Here is a 13,323-nt window from a genome sequence, read left to right on the forward strand (position 1 = left end):
GTTGGAAAATCAACATGTTGTGTCAAGTCAAAACAGTCCAGTAAGGATAGAAATTAATTTCTCAGTTTAGATGTGGGGGTGTCAATATGGATGTTGAAATCACCAAAAAGGATAATTCTCTGAGAGTAAGAGTTTAGGTGGGTCAAAAGTTCAATCAGATCGGATAAGAAGGATGCATTGTATTTTGGGGGACGATAAAGAACAATGAGTGAGACAGGACCTGATTTTGTTATTAGTTTAAGAGCCAGGCACTCAAAAGACAATGGACAGTCAATTGGGATTTGTTTAATGTTTAAGTCTGCTCTGACAATTACTGCAAACCCACCACCTTGTCTTGAGCTGCGAGGCTCTGTGTGGAAAATGAAACCAATTGGAGTTGCCTCTGTGAGAGACGCAAATTCGTTTGGTTTTTGCCAAGTCTCAGTTAAACACAGTATATCAAGTTTGGTGTCAGTGATGAGTTCTGACAGCACCAATGCTTTGCCATTAAGAGACCTCAAGTTAAACAGTGCAATATATATATATCTATGAGGGGCCATTCAGGAAAAAAAGATTGGTTCATAAATATATACATTGGTTCAGATATATATATCGGTTCGGATACATTGGTTTGAATATATACATTGGTTTTAATACATCTGTTCAAATATATATATATATATCGGTTCAAATATATACATTGGTTGGGATACATTGGTTGAGATATATACATCGGTTTGAATACATCCGTTCAGATATATCGTAGCAGTAGAGGCTGTTATCGACCTCTTGAACCCTCAGGTACCACGCCAAACATCAGGTAAAAGTCCAAGACTTATTTATTTTATAATAATTACGTCCACAAAGCACCCTCCACTCCACACTATACATACAATAATCAATACTCTCTACAATTACCAATCCTCCTCTCCCAGACACTTCGCCACCATTCCTCCCAGCTCAGCTCAGTGTCTGGGCTTTCCCACAGTCCTTTTATATCCCCTGACCCGGAAGTGGTTCCTGTCCAACAATTCATAAGTCCTTATTACTTCCGGGTCAGAGTCAAAGTCCTTTTCTTCAACCTGGAAGTACGTCATTTCTCCTGTTCATGTGACCAGGCCGTACTTCCAGGTTATAGGGCACATAACAGTCTGACAGCCTCCCTACAGCGACTCCCGGTGGTCCCCATGGTATCCAGCAGGGCTGCGCATACAAACTACAAGGTCCATGAGGCCCTGATGGAACCTCCATGCTGTTGGGAGAGCTCCACCTGGCGGCCTGGAGGGGTGGGCCGGAATATTTAGCCGGCCATCCATCACAGATCCCTCCCCTTAGCGAAGCCCTAAGGGGCGGAGCGTCCAGCCCCGTGAGGGACGTCCTCCTCCAGGAGAGCCCATCAGTCGGGCCTTGGCTGTGTTGTTGAGACTCCCCAGAGAACCTAGGGGGAACGGTGTATCGGCTGTTCCTCCAATCCCCTGTCCTCCGAGGACAGCTTCGCCACACGTGGCCCGGCCGATGACAGTTGTAGCAAAGACGTCGCCCTCCTGGTTGTCTTCCTCCGCGAGACTGGAAACACCGCGGGAACTCCGTCAACTCCACCCTTTTCTCCGCCAAGGAATGTTTTAAGGCCGCCTCGGTACACTCAGCCCTTCCTTCCAATTTGTCAGGAGACCTGCGTTTTATTTTGGGGATCTCCTGCTTACTCTGGGGCTTGTGCACAGTTTGGGTCTCTCTATTGGAAGAAGAGAGCCCCTTTGCTGTTTGCACGCCCGCTGACCTACGTTTATTCGGAGGCGGCGTGATCAGCACTGCATCGCTCCAGGTGACAGCACTTTTCAGCTGCACCGGTTCGATCTGCGCTTCCCCCGCCCCTTCTATTACCACCGTTAACTTCTGTATATCACGGGTCAGGGTCTTGAGGTCCACATCGCTCCGGGGAGCCGTCTCATACAGCTGCCCCGGCTCGATCGGTCCTTACCCCGACCACTCGGTTATCGTTCCACTCTCTTTTGTAGGGAACACAGTGCTTTGGCACCCACTACTTATTAACCGCGGGGCCGGATCACACTGTGTCCCTTTATATTGTACGGTACGGGTTGGACCTACCTGTACCGCCTCATTAATCAGGACCGGGGCTTCTCGGCCTAATCGCCGCAGGTACTCCTCCATTCTCCTCAGCGGCGCCTCGGCTGTTGCTCCCAGCTCCTCTACTTGTTTTTTCAGTCCCAGCAGCATCTGTAATAAACTGCGTACGGGCTCGATTACCTCCTCGAGTGCCCGCACGTCCACAAAGTTATTTACTTCGGCCGGAGGTAAGTTTGCTTCCACCTTCTCCTTACCTGCCGGCCGGGAGCCAATGAGCATGTCCGCTCCTGGCACGTGCTCAGTTGGGTCGCGCAAAGGCTCTTGGGACTTGGAGTCCGTAGAGGATCGGGTGGCCGCTACCGGCCAACTGCAATCCTCCCTTTCTAATTTATCGGAGGATCGCTCAGTCACCTCCTGCTCCTCTTTACCTTTTGTCCTTGTTGACGCTGCTTCGCTCGCCTCCCCCTTCCCTTTCAGGGAGCTTGGATCCATCGGGGAATAACCGACCTCACCGAAGGACCGAAAGTGACCTTCTCCTTCCTGACATCCTTCGCGCGAGATCATGTGACTGTTCTCAGCGAATAGGCTCTCCTGCAGACTCCTAGAGTGGTTCGCCTTCTCCGAGTCGCGGCCATCTTGCCTAGGTATGAGGTAGGTGTCCAATTCACAGTCCGCTTCGCGCTGGCAGGCCTCTGCAAAATAACTAAAGAAAGATCCCGGCGCAACGGGTGTTTTCTCGGCACATACCTCCAGCTTTTGATGGTGTGTTCCAAGGTCCTTTAGGCAGTCCAGCGTGTCTGATTTCCGACAGTATTCCTGCTGTTGTGCCGCTCGGGCTTGCTCGGCTTTAATCAGCGCCCTGTCTTCCTCAGTGCCCGTCAGGTAGGTCCACACTCGGTCGGCATCCGTTAGGGTTTGCTCCTTTGGGCGACTCCCATTCTTTTTGCCGGATTTCTTCCCCATCGCGGTCCGAAGTCTATCAAGGCTCACAGTTGCAGCGCTCTCCGTAGAGGGTAGTATTTCCACCTCCGTGCGTTCGAGTGTGACCTTCTTAGGGTTTTCTGCCCACACAGTATTTGTTTTAAATACAGGTCCCCTGCCAACCGACGGCCAGAGAATCCTGCCGACTACCCCAGTGTAGCAGTAGAGGCTGTTATCGACCTCTTGAACCCTCAGGTACCACGCCAAACATCAGGTAAAAGTCCAAGACTTATTTATTTTATAATAATTACGTCCACAAAGCACCCTCCACTCCACACTATACATACAATAATCAATACTCTCTACAATTACCAATCCTCCTCTCCCAGACACTTCGTCACCCTTCCTCCCAGCTCAGCTCAGTGTCTGGGCTTTCCCACAGTCCTTTTATACCCCCTGACCCAGAAGTGGTTCCTGTCCAACAATAAGTCATTATTACTTCCGGGTCAGAGTCAAAGTCCTTTTCTTCAACCTGGAAGTATGTCATTTCTCCTGTTCATGTGACCAGGACGTACTTCCAGATTATAGGGCACATAGTCTGACAGCCTCCCTACAGCGACTCTCGGTGGTCCCCATGGTATCCAGCAGGGGTGCGCATACAAAGTACAAGGTCCATGAGGCCCTGCTGGAATTCGGGGAACCTCCATGCTGTTGGGAGAGTTGAGATATATATAAATTGGTTTGCATAGATCCGTTCTGATATATATACATTGGTTGAGATACATCCGTTCAGATATATACATCGGTTTGAATACATCCGTTCAAATATATACATTGGTTGAGATATATATATTGGTAGATAAACATTGGTTTAGATGTATATATTGGTTTAAATAGATTGGTTTAGATTTATACATCGGTTCAGATACATCCATTCAGATATATATATTGGATCAGATAGATCCATTCAGATATATACATTGGTTGGGATTTACGGGCAGGCACAATGCGGCCACCCAAGTTTAGCATCTCCCTTTCGCTTCATCATTGCTTCAATACTGTTGTCATTATTGTGCATATTTTATACAAGTAGCATATGCCTGTCTGACGCGTTTTGTTTAGTACGCCGTCTTGGTTGAGGGTCCTCGATTTCAAAGCACTTTTTTTCCTTTCATTATTTAAAACACTCGCATAGATACCTGCCTCCTCGCCCCGCTCCGTCCCGCCCTGGCTCAATGTACCTGCCTCACTCGCTCCCTCTTGTCCCTCCCATGACAGATTCTTCTCAAAAGCCGAGTTACCGGAAAGCATTGATCGCAACCACAGTATGTCCCAGTTTTTCACCTCATGAGACACTGGTTTATCATTGACCGAAAGCCACCCGGTGATATCTGTTATTCCATATTGCAAGCATTTCATTAAAGGGCGATCTGCTTCAGCAAGGAACTTACTCCCATTTGCTGAAAGGATGTTATGGAGGAAAAGACTGGAATAGCGCTGTTTCTTCTGAATGTTTATCAGTGATCAGGGATCAGAATGATCAGAATATCCCTGCTTCACAAGTAACGGGTGTTTAACTGTTGTTATTGTAAAACTGACAAAACGATGCACATGCACACGTACACATGCACGTACACGCACACACGGGTACAGGGCTTGGAAGCCCAACCCTGTAGGGGCCCGTGGTCACCGCCAGGGGGCATCCCCCTGCCTGAAGGTCCCTGGACCCCAGTACTTCCGCCACACCAGTATGTGTGATCAGTGATCGTGAGTCCTTTCTTCTTACGGTGTTGCGATGTTCCTGTATACATGTTGCGATTCTTTTTGAAGTTTGTCCTATGTATACCGCTGAGCAAAAACTGCATGGAATGCTATAAACTGCGTTTTGTGTTTCTGCTGTCGATTTCTTGTTTTTTGCTGATCACCACAAGGTGTCTGAAGGTGCAGCACGCATCCTGGCCAAGTCAGGCGTCAGAATAGCACAGAAACCCACAAACAATCTGCACACGGTCGTCTTTAATGCTAAAAACAACCCCTGATAGGGGTTGAAAGCTCAGGAATAAAAAACTACTTTTGATAAGTGATTCATTTTCTCCCTTTGTGGATCTCCAGCTGTAAACAGGCAAACCGTATCACAGACCTTCTCTTCTATATATATATATATATATATATATATATATATATATATATATATATATATATATATATTGTGGCACCCAGACGGGGCTCATGCCCGGCCGGGACGCCCAGGAAGACAGGAGGAGGGCTCATTCCTCCTCCAGAACGCAAGGGGGCATCCGCCCTGGTTGTATTGGGGGCCACGGGTACAGGGCTTGGAAGCCCAACCCTGTAGGGGCCCATGGTCACCGCCAGGGGGCATCCCCCTGCCTGAAGGTCCCTGGACCCCAGTACTTCCGCCACACCAGGAAGTACTGGGGGGAAGAAGAGAGGGAACACCCGGAGTGCTTCTGGGAGGACAGCCGGCATTTCCGCCACACTGGGGCATGTCCGCGGCATTGCCGGTGCACACCTGGAACACATCCGGGTACAGATAAAAGGGGCCGCCTCCCTTCATTCGAGGCTGGAGTCAGGTGGAAGCAGGACAAGGTGTTAGAAAGAGAGAAGGAGGCGGTCCGAAGAGGCAGAGTGGTTGGCCTGGACTTTGGGGAAGATTGGGGTTTGTGGAACAATAATTGTAAATAGTAGTGTAAATAAACGTGTGTTGGGTGACATGAGCGTGTCTGCCTGTCTGTGTCCGGGCCAGTCTCCACAATATATACACACACACACATTTTATATATATATATATATATATATATATATATATATATATATATATATATATATATATATATATATATATATATATATATATATATATATATATATATAACTTATTTGGATAGTTATATATATATAACTTTTTGGAATTAAGATATCGGCTTAGGACCATGCAATATCTCAAGAAGCAAAGTTTTTATAAAAACGCAAGTGTTTAGATCAGTGTAACAGAGTTAAACAAGTAACACTTCCGCAAAGAGTGAACGTGTAAATCTCTCAAGCTTTGTGTTCTAAAGCATTTACTCATTTCCTGAGTCTGCCAACCGAGACGCAAGGGCATACAGGTAAAATATGAAGGCCAACTTAGACCGAATGGCATCCCAAACCGTAACTGCTTGAATTGGGCAGAAATAGAGTACGGCCACTTAGCAACCTAACAAGTGCACCTGTTGGGTGCAGGACATAATGGTAGTAAATGAACACACGTCTTTAGGATGGCACAAAGATCAACGATGTTCACAGCGCTAATGCCTCATTCTGAGATAATACGATTAAAAGCTGCCTCCAGCACAGCTGTGCATGGTGTACAGATGCCGCGTAAAATCGACTGCACGCTGCCTGTACGTTGCGTTCTGTAAGCTGTACAAATTTGGTGGACAAAAACCTATCTAATGAAGCGCCGTACCCTCCCGGACCTGCCTTTCCTCCTGCGATCCTCGTCCCCTTCTATTCCACAGACTTGTGCTTTGTCTTTAAAGGATGTACTATATGTGCATGAAGGCATATTTGTAGGCGAGTGGTCTCTTTTGTGCCGCAAACAGTTTGTTTCTGCCTTGAGCCAGATGCAGCCAGGTTAAGTAGAGGCTCGACATTAGACTATGCAGCCTTGTTACACGACGGGAAAACAAAGATATGCAAAATAACTGAAACTGTATCACGAACATGCAGACTGATAACTGTAAACAAAAAGCACGTATCAAAACCATCCCACACTTCTAAAAAATAAAAGCCCACCCGTCTGCTTTTTATATCAGCACGCTACAAGCAATGGAAGTGACATCAAACTGATGCGGCGTGGCCTTGGTAAGGTCGTAATTAGGCAGCACCGAAGCGCACGTTTGTAATATTTTAATGTAACTTTATTTCGTACGTACGTGAAAGTATCTCGTACGTACGTGAAAACATTTTGTATGTACATGAAAGTACCTCATATGTACGTGAAAACATCTCGTACATACTTGAAAGTATCCCATACGAACGTGAAAGTATCTCGTACGTACAAGATATTTTCACGTATGTACGAGATAAGGGTTGTCCCAAATTTTTTTTCACTGTGCGGTTCAGATCTTCCGTAGTACAGCATTGTTTTCTTCATTTGTGGAATCTAACACATCTAACGCCTGCAGCTGCCATGTCCTCTCTGTACTGTATATATAGAGAAGCCCGAGACGGTTAGGAGGAGAAGTAAGAGAAAAAGTAAAAGAAAGACGGAGGTTATGGAAGGAAGCATGCAAGGAAGAGAGAGAGAGCGAGTGCGACGGTGTGAGTGAGTGAGTGGGCGAGTGAGAGCAGGCTCGCAGCAGCTGAACAGGCAACCTGGGTGTTAGGCCGACACCCCAGGCGTAGTAGTTGTCGCTCCCGCAGAGTTTTATGAAGGACGGGAGTGACTGGAAGGTGGATGATTCTCCACGGATGGCCATGGGAGTCAGGACTTGGGAACATGGTGTCCTCCACGTGAGAGCCTTGGCCGTTGGTGGATTTCACTGTCACTGTCAGGGGGAGCGGACCGGAGCCAAGAATCGGAAAGGCGACGGACAGTAGTAGCATGAGTAAGTAGAAGGCCAGCTGCAGAAAGAGCGTCTCTCCTGTTGAGCAGCCCAGATGGGAGTAGCAGGGGAGCCGCCAGGGTAACCAAGGAGCACCGGGTTTGTCATTTGTTTTTAAAGACTGCTTCCTGTTGAACGTTTTAACCTCGTTTTAAAGGATTGTTGTTTTGTGTATTTTAACCTCCACACGTTTCATTTTATGGATTATTTATTTATTGAACATTGAACTACTGAACTTGATTTACACAGTTGCACTTTGTTTGAACATTTGATTGTCTTTTAATAAAAGCACTTTGCACTTTGTTACACCATCCCCTTGCTCAAATGTTATTGCCTCACTGTCTAGCTCATCGGTGACATTACCGACAGTGTTGGGTTCAAGGGCTCCCTAACAGAAGATGGGAGCATGGAGCCGAACCCGCATCGTCACAGCCGCTAGTTTGCAAAACCGAGTGGAGAACTTGTGTATGCCAGGGATTGAGTTGCCGTGAAAATGTGCGTGGCTTTACGCTAAGTTTAGTTTTTATACATCGCAATGTGAGCGTGGAAATGGGAGTACGCAACATTTTTGATCATACGCACCGTTTATACATGAGGCCCTTGGAGGTACATACATAAACCCTTGATGCATATTTTTAGGAAGTCACTGTGCAATGAAAAAATTCTAAAGGACTGCAAAATCACTATTATAGTCCCATTATACAAAAGGGTGATTGGGCAGATCAAAACATCTATAGGCCAATAAGCTTAACATGCAGCACAGGAATGGTCTAACCATTGTGGCCCTGGTGGTGTATTTTATCTGAAAATTATGTAGAGTGGAATTTTGGTTTCTGTTGAATTTTAACTAAATATATTGTTTTTAAACATTATAATTTACTTAAATTATTATTAAGAATTATTATTTTTGCCCAAATATACAGTATATGGTCCACTGCCATTATGTTGAATGCTATTTTGGGTTTTAACTATATGAATTTTGTTGAAAGATTAAGGGTATAGTCCATAACACTGTGATCACAATTTTGTAAATTACACAGTTGACAAAAAGTATTAAATATACAAAAAGTATTAAATATATATATATCAATATCAATTTTACAGTGTACATCTACCTAACAAGGTTTAGAAAATAAGATTGGCTTTAAATGATAAAAGTTACAGGCGTTCAGAAGATGTGGCATTAAAATGAAATCAAATAATAGCTTACTGAATTTACTAGTTCTCTAGGAAACTCCTTTTGGAGAGAAATGTTACTATGGCATAATAAGCGTAAATTATGTCTCAACAAAGAACCGTTGAGGTTTTATTACAGACAGGAAACTAATAGAACTGCAAAATATTTCAGAGTCTGAAATCTATACTGAAAATTTTAGAAATGACTCAATGGCAACTGAAAACACTGCCACTAGCTGTAGCAATGAGTTTGCTACTGGCACTACTAATGAGTATTCAGGAAAACCTACAACCAACCTGCTGTCAAATGTCTAAGGTTTGACCAAAGTCAAGGATTTTCCTGATATTCAAGAATAAGCAAATCAATCAATAATACATTTTCTAACTTCTGTTACAGCTGGTAAGTTGTGCCGCTTTGGGGCTCATTGGTACAGAATGTGGCTGGGATATTGAAAGATGCAGTTTTGATGATAAACTGATTGAGAACAGATTAACTCATATATTCAGAGACTAGAAAAGCAAACATCAGGTATATTCAAAGTATGAGTAAAGTAAGCTCACTGGAAAGTGCTTTGTAAATACACAATGTACAAGGAATGCCAAAAACATATATCTATCTGTACGCTGTTATGTGAAGTTACTGGTCAAAATTATAACGGATATTATTTGGGCATTTGTGCCTTGCAAAGGGTTGGTACCTCATACAGTATGTACAATCAAAAGGTAGACAGTCACTTTACTTTTTCAATTTGTAAGTGGATTTAAATTTGTGTTAAGAAAAATATTTCAAACTAGACATGTCAAAAAAAAAAACAAACTAGATGACCCCATTTACATTGGTATGACTAGACATCTATTTTTTTATGCAATGAATGCATTTATAACAATAATAAAAATAACATTAGGCCCACTTGTGACCAATTTACATTCACCATTTTATGAAATCCTGGCATCTCTACTGATTTCTGTGCTTTATACTTTTCAACTTGCTTATTATACTTTTCAGCTTAGCCTTCTTAGTGTTACACCCGAGCATTATTCAGGCTGTGAAAACCATGCCAAAACTGTTAGTTGATGCTCTAAAAGTGCTGTCAGTGTAAGTCCTGAGTATTACTCAGGCAATGTTATAGGTGGGTCTTGCGTAAACATTACATCTGAGCATCACATGAGCTAAGGTGTTGGTGCATCTTCTCCTTTCACTTGTAAGTGTGATCATTTACACCCTCCATAATAATGGTGTCTCATAAGAAACGTTCTTCAGCAGCCCAGGTGTTTCATGCTCTTTCTAGTGATATGAGCAGTGATGTTGGGGATGTTGAGGTGCTTCTCATCCAGAGTGATGAGGAGGTGAATCTGTCCTCAGGTGGTGAAACTAAAATGGACAGTGAGCTTGAAACTGATTCTGATGAATCAAAAAGTGACCCTCACGTCTAGCTGTCTGTTGACTCTGCTTTCAATAAACCAGCGCCACCTCATTTTGATTTTGTGGGGCAGCCAGGAATAAAACTGGATGTTGACATCCAAGATCCACTCACTTACATGAAGTTATTCCTGGATGATAACATGATCAACAGAATTGTTGTTGAGACAAACTGTTACACTGAACAGTGCCAGGCAAATAACTATACACCTAAACAGTTTTCCCATTCAAAAAGATGAGAACCAGTAACTGCTGATGATATCTGGGCCTTTTTAGGCTTATTGGAATTGCAAGGACTTGTAGTGAAACCTGAGTGGCGTTGTTACTGGTCCAAGAACAATTTTGGCAACACTGTTATTTGTAGAAATTATGTCTAAGTATAAGTTTTCACTAATTATGAAATATCTGCACTTTACCAACAAAATGAAGACTTTGATGAGAATACCCAAACTGAAGAAAATTTAGGAAATATACCAGGCTATTGTAGCAAAAATTCAGAGCATTTACATTCCGGACCATGCAGTGAGCATCAATGAAAGTCTCAAGGCTTATATGGGCAGACAGTCATGGATACAGTACATCACATCAAAAAGAGCAAGATTTGGCATAAAGTTTTACCAGGTTTGTGAATCTAAAGCGGGATACATCAGGAATTTGATTCTATACACAGGAAAAGGGACAATATTTGATGGGAATTACAATCAGTACGGTGTTGCTACGTCATCGGTCCTGACTTTGATAGATGCTCTGCTGGATCAAGGTTACTGTGTAACCAGGGACAATTTTTATACTTCAGCAGAGCAATTTGACATCTTGCTGCAAAGAAAGACTGATGCATATGGAACAGTGCAGCATAGATCATGGGGATCAAGAATTGACTTTCTCACCCATTATGTGGAGGCAACAAAAGAAATATTACACAATGATATTTTGCCATCTGGTGGAACAGTGCATTTGGAATGCATTCGTTTTGTACAAACAAAAAGCTGGCAAAGCTGTATCTCATGCAAATGTTACATGCCAGCTTGTAGAACAAATCCTTGCTGCACATCCACCATCCACCATCCAGTCAACCCAGCACATCGTGGATCAATCCAAAGTGTCTTATTGATAGACATTTTATTCATTATATACAAGCAACAGAAAAAAACAGAATCCAACTAGTACCTGTGCAGTGTGCTGTTCAAAAACTGATAAATCTGGGAAGAAAATCGAAAAGAAACACACTATTATTGTTCCGACTGTGATATTGGTTTGTGTCTTTCACCATGCTTTAAAATTTACCACACAAAAGGATTCATTTTGAGATTATATACTGTTTTGGCATCATTAGTAGTATTATTATTACTGTTATTATTTTTGTTATTGTTCATTTAATATTATTTTTATTCATCATTACCATTATTATGAACAAACTAGACGAGTGGAAGCTGCGGATTGCAACGGAAAAGGTCATCATGGACTGCTGCATCCTGCTGATCACGGAGACGTGGCTGAATCCACTCATACCGGACACGGCTATCGAGATAGCAGGCTACACAGCACACTGGCAAGACAGGACAGAGAGCTCCGGTAAGAAAAGAGGAGGGGTGCTGTGCATTTATGTGAACAATAGCTGGTGCATGAATTCCACCATAGTCACCAGACACTGCTCTCCAGGCATGGAGTTTATGACAATTAAATGCAGACCCGTTTACCTCCCCCGTGAATTCAACACCATACTGCTAATTGCTCTGTACATAGCACCAGATGCTAATGCTAGCTCGGCTCTGTGGCTACTGCATGACACCATCAGCAGTAAACACAGCAAGTATCCTGAGGCTGTTCACATCATTTCTGGGGACTTTAATCATGCAGATCTGAAAGCAATTCTCCCCAAATTCCATCAAAACATAACGTGTGCAACCAGGGGAGTACAAACACTGAACAAGCTGTACACAAACATCAGACAGGCCTATAGGGCTAAACCCCCAGCACACCTTGGCCAGTCTGATCACATGTCCCTGCTTCTGATCCCTGCATATACCTCTCTCAGGAAACAAGCTCCCACTATGACCAGGACTGTTACCATATGGCCCGAGGAGGCCTCCCAAAAGTTGCAGGACTGCTTCCAGTGAACCGACTGGGAGGTTTTTGATCGACTTGGAGAACCACACTACGGCAGTCCTGGATTACATCAGGTTCTGCACGGACAAAGTCACCAGGGACAGACACATAAGGATTTATCTCAACAGGAATTCCTGGATAATGAGGGAGGTTCAGAGTCTGCTGAAAGCCAGGAATATTGCTTTCAGGTCTGGGGATGGGGCTCTTTACAGTGTAGCCAGAACGAACCTGAAAAGAGGCATCCAAGAGGCCAAGACAGCGTACAGAAGGAGGCTAGAGGACCATCTGAGGAGCAACAACACCAGGCAGGTGTGGCAGGATGTCCAGCACATCACCGGCTATAAATCCAGCAACTCCTTGGCCGCTGAGGGAGTTGCTTCTCTGGCAGAGGAGCTGAACATCTTCTTTGCCCGCTTTGAGGTGACACCAACAGCAGCTCCATCACAGTCGCCTGTTCACAACAGCAACATACTTACGGTGGAAGAGTGTAAGGTGAGGTGGGTGATGAGGAATATAAACCCGAGGAAGGCTGCAAGACCCGATGGTGTGGCTGGACGGGTGCTGAAAGACTGTGCAGATCAACTGGCCGGAATTTTCACTAGGATTTTCAACAAGTCCCTGTCCCAGGCCACTGTCCCATCCTGCCTCAAGTCCTCCATCATTGTTCCACTGCCGAAAAAATCCATCACGAACAGTCTGAATGATTTCCGCCCAGTGACACTCACATCTGTCATCATGAAGTGCTTTGAGAAACTGGTGTGGAGTCATATCATCACCTGCTTGCCAGAAGACCTGGACCCATTTCAATTTGTTACAAAGCAAAGAGATCCAAGGAGGATGCTGTGGCCACAGCCCTTCATGCTGCCCTGATCCACCTGGAGCAACAGGGGAGTTATGCCAGACTTCTCTTTGTGGACTTCAGCTCGGCATTTAACACAAGTGGTGTCCAAACTGGCAGATCTGGGACTTCCATCACTCACCTGAAGTTGGATACTGGACTTCCTGTCTGGTCACTCCCAGAAGGTCAGG

General features: G+C 44.4%; 1 protein-coding gene across 2 annotated transcripts in view; it reads right to left on the reverse strand.

The window, feature by feature from the left end:
* The window catches only part of grid2 (glutamate receptor, ionotropic, delta 2), a 2,355,570-nt gene that overhangs the window by 287,428 nt on the left and 2,054,819 nt on the right, over nucleotides 1-13,323 (reverse strand). The gene's annotated exons all lie outside the window — the stretch shown is intronic.

The sequence above is a fragment of the Erpetoichthys calabaricus genome, chromosome 5, assembly GCF_900747795.2.
Source record: "Erpetoichthys calabaricus chromosome 5, fErpCal1.3, whole genome shotgun sequence".
In the NCBI taxonomy this organism is placed as follows: Eukaryota; Metazoa; Chordata; class Cladistia; order Polypteriformes; family Polypteridae; genus Erpetoichthys; species Erpetoichthys calabaricus.